This window comes from Mauremys reevesii, linkage group 17, assembly GCF_016161935.1.
Source record: "Mauremys reevesii isolate NIE-2019 linkage group 17, ASM1616193v1, whole genome shotgun sequence".
Classification (NCBI taxonomy): domain Eukaryota; kingdom Metazoa; phylum Chordata; order Testudines; family Geoemydidae; genus Mauremys; species Mauremys reevesii.
This window is the reverse complement of record NC_052639.1, coordinates 14,052,382-14,058,503: the sequence shown is the minus strand read 5'-3', so window position 1 is coordinate 14,058,503 and position 6,122 is coordinate 14,052,382. Positions and strand designations below refer to the sequence as shown.

The 6,122-nt window shown below is 52.8% G+C and overlaps 1 non-coding gene across 1 annotated transcript; it reads left to right on the top strand.

Moving 5' to 3' along the window:
- The first annotated feature begins 1,812 nt into the window (after positions 1-1,812).
- Positions 1,813-1,884, top strand: TRNAQ-CUG. Its single transcript has one exon. It is a non-coding gene; the product is annotated as a tRNA-Gln (tRNA).
- The last annotated feature ends 4,238 nt before the right edge of the window (positions 1,885-6,122 follow it).

Genomic DNA, 6,122 nt, shown 5'->3' with positions numbered 1-6,122 from the left:
ACCAGCTGTGGCTGGGAGACCAAGGGCCTTTAAATGAACCAGGGCCTCCCAGCTGCAGAGGTAGCCCTTTAAATTCTGGCCCCAGCCCAGCCACCAGAGCCGCGGCCGGGATTCAAAGGGCTCTGGGCTGACCGCAGCCGCAGCAGCCCAGAGCCCTTTAAATCCGGCCCCAGCCTGGCCGCCGGAGCCGCGGGTGGGGGGTTTAAAGGGCTCTGGGCTGCCAGCTGTGGCGGGGAGCCTAGAGCCCTTTCAATCCCCACAGCAAAAGCCGGTGCAGTCCGGCACGGCGTATTGGCTCTTGCCGCTATGCCGTACCAGCTTGTACCAGCTTACTTTCACCTCTGTTTCTATCCTAAGGAACACACCCTCCCCCTCCCCCACGCACTGTCACACACAACCTTCTCCCCTTGAGCCCCATCCAACCCTCCCCCACACACGCCACGGGACACAGCCTCTCGGTGACTCACCCCGATGGGGGCTTGTCTCTGCATCTCCCCAACAGGGGAGCACGGAGCCGAAAGGGCCACAGGAGACCAGTGGAGCTAGGCAGGGATAGAAAAGACTTCCCCTCCCTTTCCTTCCCCTCCCTGAGTCCCGTTAATCTCACCCATCAGATGCTCCAGCACCAGGTGGGCTCAAAGCACCAACCTTCCCCTGAGCAACGGAAGGGGGAACCAGCTCTTTCACATGGAAGGAGGCTCCCCACCTCTGCTGCTGCCATTCTGCAGCCTTTCATATGGATTTGTATTAGCTAATGCAACCCCCCCACTCCTCTAATCCAGCCATGAAACATGGAGACAAGCTCCTGAAAGCAGGGCCCAGTGGTGCAATGGGTTAGTGCCCAGGACTTACAGAGCAGTGCTGAGTGGAGTGATGCTGAGGTTGTGAGTTCAAACCTCACCTGCAGCCCTAGTTTCCTTTAAGCAAATGGCTTCTGCCAATCAGTTTGCCCTGCAGAAAATACAATTCCTGCTCAGAAGACACTGAGGTCCCCTTGCTTTACAGAGAGCAGGGCAGATTCCACAGATCTACCAGGCTCTGCCCTCCACCAGCTGCCTGTGTCAGGAGGGGTCAGGCAGAGCCCAGAGCACTGCCCCTGACTCCCTCTCAGTCTTTGCTCCCCAAACCACCTGTGTGCTCACCCACTTCGCTGTGAGACTCAAACCCTGCCTGGCTTGCTGTATGCTGGTGTGGTTTTCATCTGTCACGTTGATGTGCATGTGGGTCCTGTGTGATTTTGGTGGATGTCTTGCATAGTTCTGTGTGCATGGATGTGTGTATGATTTTTGCATTAATATTGTTTTTTGCTTTGTATTCTTTTGATATGTGGGTTTTGTGTTTCCTGTTGTGGGTTTTTGCTGTATTTTTGGTGTGGATTTGTTCTTTCTATATTTTGTGAGGTTTTCCTTTTTGTGTATATGGCTCTGTGTGCTGTGTGGGTTTGGTTTTTGTTATGTCTGTGTGGGCCTGTGCAGTGTGTGATTTTCTCATTCTCTGTGTGCGTGTTTGTCTCTCTGTTTGTATCTTCATGTGTAAATTCACTGGAACTTTTCAAAATCTGCACAGCTTTGCCAATTTTCACCAGGAATTTTTCTCCATTAACAAATTCTCACTTGTTCCCTACCCGTTGGTGACCATTGCCCCAGGGGCCTGTCAGTCTCAGGGTCCTGATTTCCCATTGGCCCTTCCCCCTTCTATTGGGACTGGGAACTAGCCAACCAAACCCCACTAAGTTTTAGTAAAGGGCCAACAGTCCCTTACACAAGCCAGCCCTGTGAGAGTCTCCAATGTCCCAAGAGACCAATACAAGCTGGTCCCATGGTGTAAAGGGCAGCACTCAGGACTCTGAATCCTGCAATCTGAGTTCAAATCTCAGTGGGACCTTGTGTTAGCTGGTGGTAAAGATCTGGTGCTCAAAGTGCTTTCTTGTCTCCAGCTATACAAAAGTGGGTCGTTAACTCCTTTTCCCCACCAGAGCCAGGTCTTTGGTGGGGGTTTAGAAGTGGCTCTAGTGGTTGGGATTCTCACTGCTTCACCTGATGCCCACAAGTCTGGTGCTTGTAGCCACACTTTTCCTCTTGCTCACATGGCACTTGAAGAAAGCAGTGCCAGGGCCAGGCTTGATAGGCAGGAGGGAGGCAGAGTCCCAGGCTGGAGCCCAGCACACCTCTCCTCCTCTGGGCACCTGGAGCAGAGGCGGCTGGTGCTGACAGCTCCGAGGGAAGGCTTATAAGCCACAGAGCGACTGAGGGCGGGGCTAGACGAGGGCAGGACCATGCCTATGTGTGGCCAGCAGACAGGCAACAAGACTCCCGGCCAGCCTGCTCCCTGCCATGCCAAACCCCCACTGAAGGCCACCCGCAGACCACCATGCGGGGCGGCTGCTGATGCTCTGTGTCCAACATCAGTAGACGGTAGGAAAGCAGGGCCAGCCCTGGTGGGGCCTCTTACCGTTCCCATACTCCATGCTCACTTTTGCAGTGGGGCAGGAGATGTTATCCCAAGAGGCTTTTCTCCAGCTGGTGAGAAGCAGAGAAACATCCAGGCTCCCAAGGCGCTATGTAGCAACCCCCCTCAAGCACAGGGACAGAGGGAAACTGCTCCACACGCTAGCCCGGGCAGCCGTCCATTTCCTTTGGGAATTCAGGAATAGCAAAGGCTAGACTGGAAGCACCTGGGGCTCATGCCCCAGCCTTTGTGACATCCAACCCCCAACTCCTTCCCGGGGCTCTAGCTGAAGCCAGAGCATTGGCCTGAGCGGCCAAGAAGAGGTTCCAGATTTGAAAGGAGCAGGACTTTCAGCACGAAGGTAAAACTGCATCAACACAACCACAAAGGGACTTGACCCCTCAAGTTTTTGATTCAAAGTCAGGCACCTTATCCGTTAAGCCATGCGGGCGCCTACTTCATGCACTTCTTTGGAAAAGGTGGACACTGTGGGTACGTCTACACTACGGGACTATTCCGAATTTGCATAAACCGGTTTTGTAAAACAGATTTTATAAAATCGAGTGCGCGCGGCCACACTAAACACATTAAATCGGTGGTGTGCGTCCATGGTCCGAGGCTAGCGTCGATTTCTGGAGCGTTGCACTGTGGGTAGCTATCCCGTAGCTATCCCATAGTTCCCACAGCCTCCCCCGCCCCTTGGCATTTCCGGGTTGAGATCCCAGTGCCTGATGGGGCAAAAATCATTTTCGCGGGTGGTTCTGGGTACAGCCTCACCCCTCCCTCCCTCCCTGACAGCGGCAGACAACCGTTTCGCGCCTTTTTTGCTTGGTGAACCGTGCAGACGCCATAGCACAGCAAGCATGGACCCTGCTCAGCTCCATACCGCAATCGTGGATGTTTTAAACACCTCGCGCACTCGTGCAGTATATGCTGAACCAGGACCTTCGAACCGAGGCGAGTAAGAGGCGGATACGGCAGCGCCGGCGATGACAGTGATGAGGACGTGGACACAGAATTATCTCAAACCGCGGCCCCGGCGCTTTGGAGATCCTGATGGTAATGGGGCAGATTCTATCCATTGAACGCCGATTTTGGGCCCGGGAAACAAGCACTGACTGGTGGGACCGCATTGTGTTGCAGGTGTGGACGATTCCCAGTGGCTGCGAAACTTTCGCATGCATAAGGGCACTTTCATGGAACTTTGTGACTTGCTTGCCCTGCCCTGAAACGCCATAATACCAAGATGAGAGCAGCCTCACAGTAGAGAAGCGAGTGGCGATAGCCCTGTGGAAGCTTGCAACGCCAGACAGCTACCGGTCAGTCGGGAATCAATTTGGAGTTGGAAAATCTACTGTGGGGGCTGCTGTGATGCAAGTAGCCAAAGCAATCACTAAGCTGCTGCTACGAAAGGTTGTGACTTGGGAAACGTGCAGGCCATAGTGGATGGCTTTGCTGCAATGGGATTCCCTAACTGTGGGGGGGCGATAGATGGAACCCATATCCCTATCTTGGCACCGCAGCACCAGGGCACCCAGTACGTAAACCGGAAGGGGTACTTTTCAATGGTGCTGCAAGCACTGGTGGATCACAAGGGACGTTTCACAAACATCCACACGGGATGGCCAGGGAGGGTTCATGACGCTCGCGTATTCAGAAGCACTACTCTGTTTAAAGGGCTGCAGCAAGGGACTTACTTCCCAGACTAGAAAATAACAGTTGGGGATGTTGAAATGCCTGTCGTTATCCTGGGGGACCCAGCCTACCCCTTGATGCCATGGCTCATGAAGCCATACACAGGCAGCCTGGACAGTGGTCAGGATCTGTTCAATTACAGGCTGAGCAAGTGCAGAATGGTGGTGGAATGTGCATTTGGCCGTTTAAAGGCGCGCTGGCGCACATTACTGACTCGCTCAGACCTCAGCCAAACCAATGTCCCCTATGTTATTGCTGCTTGCTGTATTCTCCACAATCTCTGTGAGAGTAAGGGGAGACCTTTATGGCGGGTGGGAGGCTGAGGCAAATCACCTGGCCGCTGATTACGCGCAGCCAGACACCAGGGAGATTAGAAGAGCACACCAGGAAGCGGCGCATCAGAGAAGCTTTGAAAACGAGCTTCATCAATGGCCAGGGTACAGTGTGACTGCTGTGTTTGTTGATGAACACCCAACCCCCTTGATTGACTCAGTCCCTGTAAGCAACTCCCCCTCCCCCTTCGAGTACAGCTTACTTATGCAAATAAAGTCACTCTCATTTAAAAAGCATGAATTCTTTATTGATTCATTATAAAAGAGGGAGAGAAGTAAGGGTGTGCTTTGGGAGGAGGAAAGGAGGGATGGAGAAGGCCATTAAAAAAATTCAGAGTAACGGCATCCTTCTGGTTGGGCTGTCCACGGGGTGGAGTGGCGGGTGCACGGAGCCTCCCCCCACGCGTTCTTACACGTCTGGGTGAGGAGGCTAAGGAACATGGTGAGGGGGGAGGGTGGTTATACAGGGGCTGCAGCGGCACTCTGTGATCCTGCTGCCGTTCCTGAAGCTCCACAAGACGCCGGAGCATGTCAGTTTGATCACGCAGCAGCCCCAGAGTTGCATCCCGCCACCGCTGATCTTCCTGCCGCCACCGCTGATTTTCCTGCCGGTCTTCCTGCCGCCACCTCTCATCTCGGTTGTCCCTCCTGTCCTCACGTTCACTGGCCTCTTTCCTGTAATTTGAAACCACGTCCTTCCACTCATTCAGATGAGCTCTTTCATTGCGTGTAACTTCCATAATATCCGAGAACATCTCATCTCGCGTCTCTTTTTCCTCCGCCTTATCTGTGCTAGCCTTTGGGATGGAGGAGGGACGCTTGAAAAATTTGCAGCTGCACGAGGGAGATAAATATTTAGAAAGATACATTTTACAGAACAATGGTTATACTGTTTCACAGTGAACATCACTATTCACCTAGCACATGTGATTTCCTACAAGGTCGCATTTTTCATCTTAATAGTGACCGCTTGCAGCTCTGGGTTTACAGATCTCACAGACACATCAGGTCCAGGCATCAGAATTCAGCTTGCATGCGGCCATGGTAAGCCACTGTCTCAGTGATTTACCCTCCCCCCCAACGCATGGCTAATACCACGCTAGCTCCCTGCTAATCAACAACCTTCCCCTCCCCACCCACCGGTGACCAAACAGAAAAGATCATCGGCATTTCACTCCTCCTCCCCGCTTCGCTACGTGCAGGAAAGTGTTTTTTAAGCTGCTGCATTCCACGAAACCAGTAGAAAATGGCCACCCCTTACTTAAATTCCTGATTTTTAACCAGGTTATCCTGAACGATATCACTTTGCTGAGGATAACAGAACAAGATAAAGAGCGGATGCTTCTTGAATGCCAGCAGTCCCCGGGACCATACGCTGCGATGCTTTGCCACGCAATGATACCTGATTACTTGCTACATGCATGGCATGGTAAAGTGTCCTACCATGGTGGGCGGAACAAGGATGCCTTGCCCAGAAACCTTCTGCAAAGGCTTCTGGAGTACCTACAGGAGCGCTTCATCGAGATGTCCCTGGAGGATTTCCTCTCAATCCCCGGACATGTTAACAAACTTTTCTAAGTAACTATACTGTCTGCGAATGCATCCCAAGTCCTCTGGGCAAATCAATCATTAAAAAAGGCTTGCTTA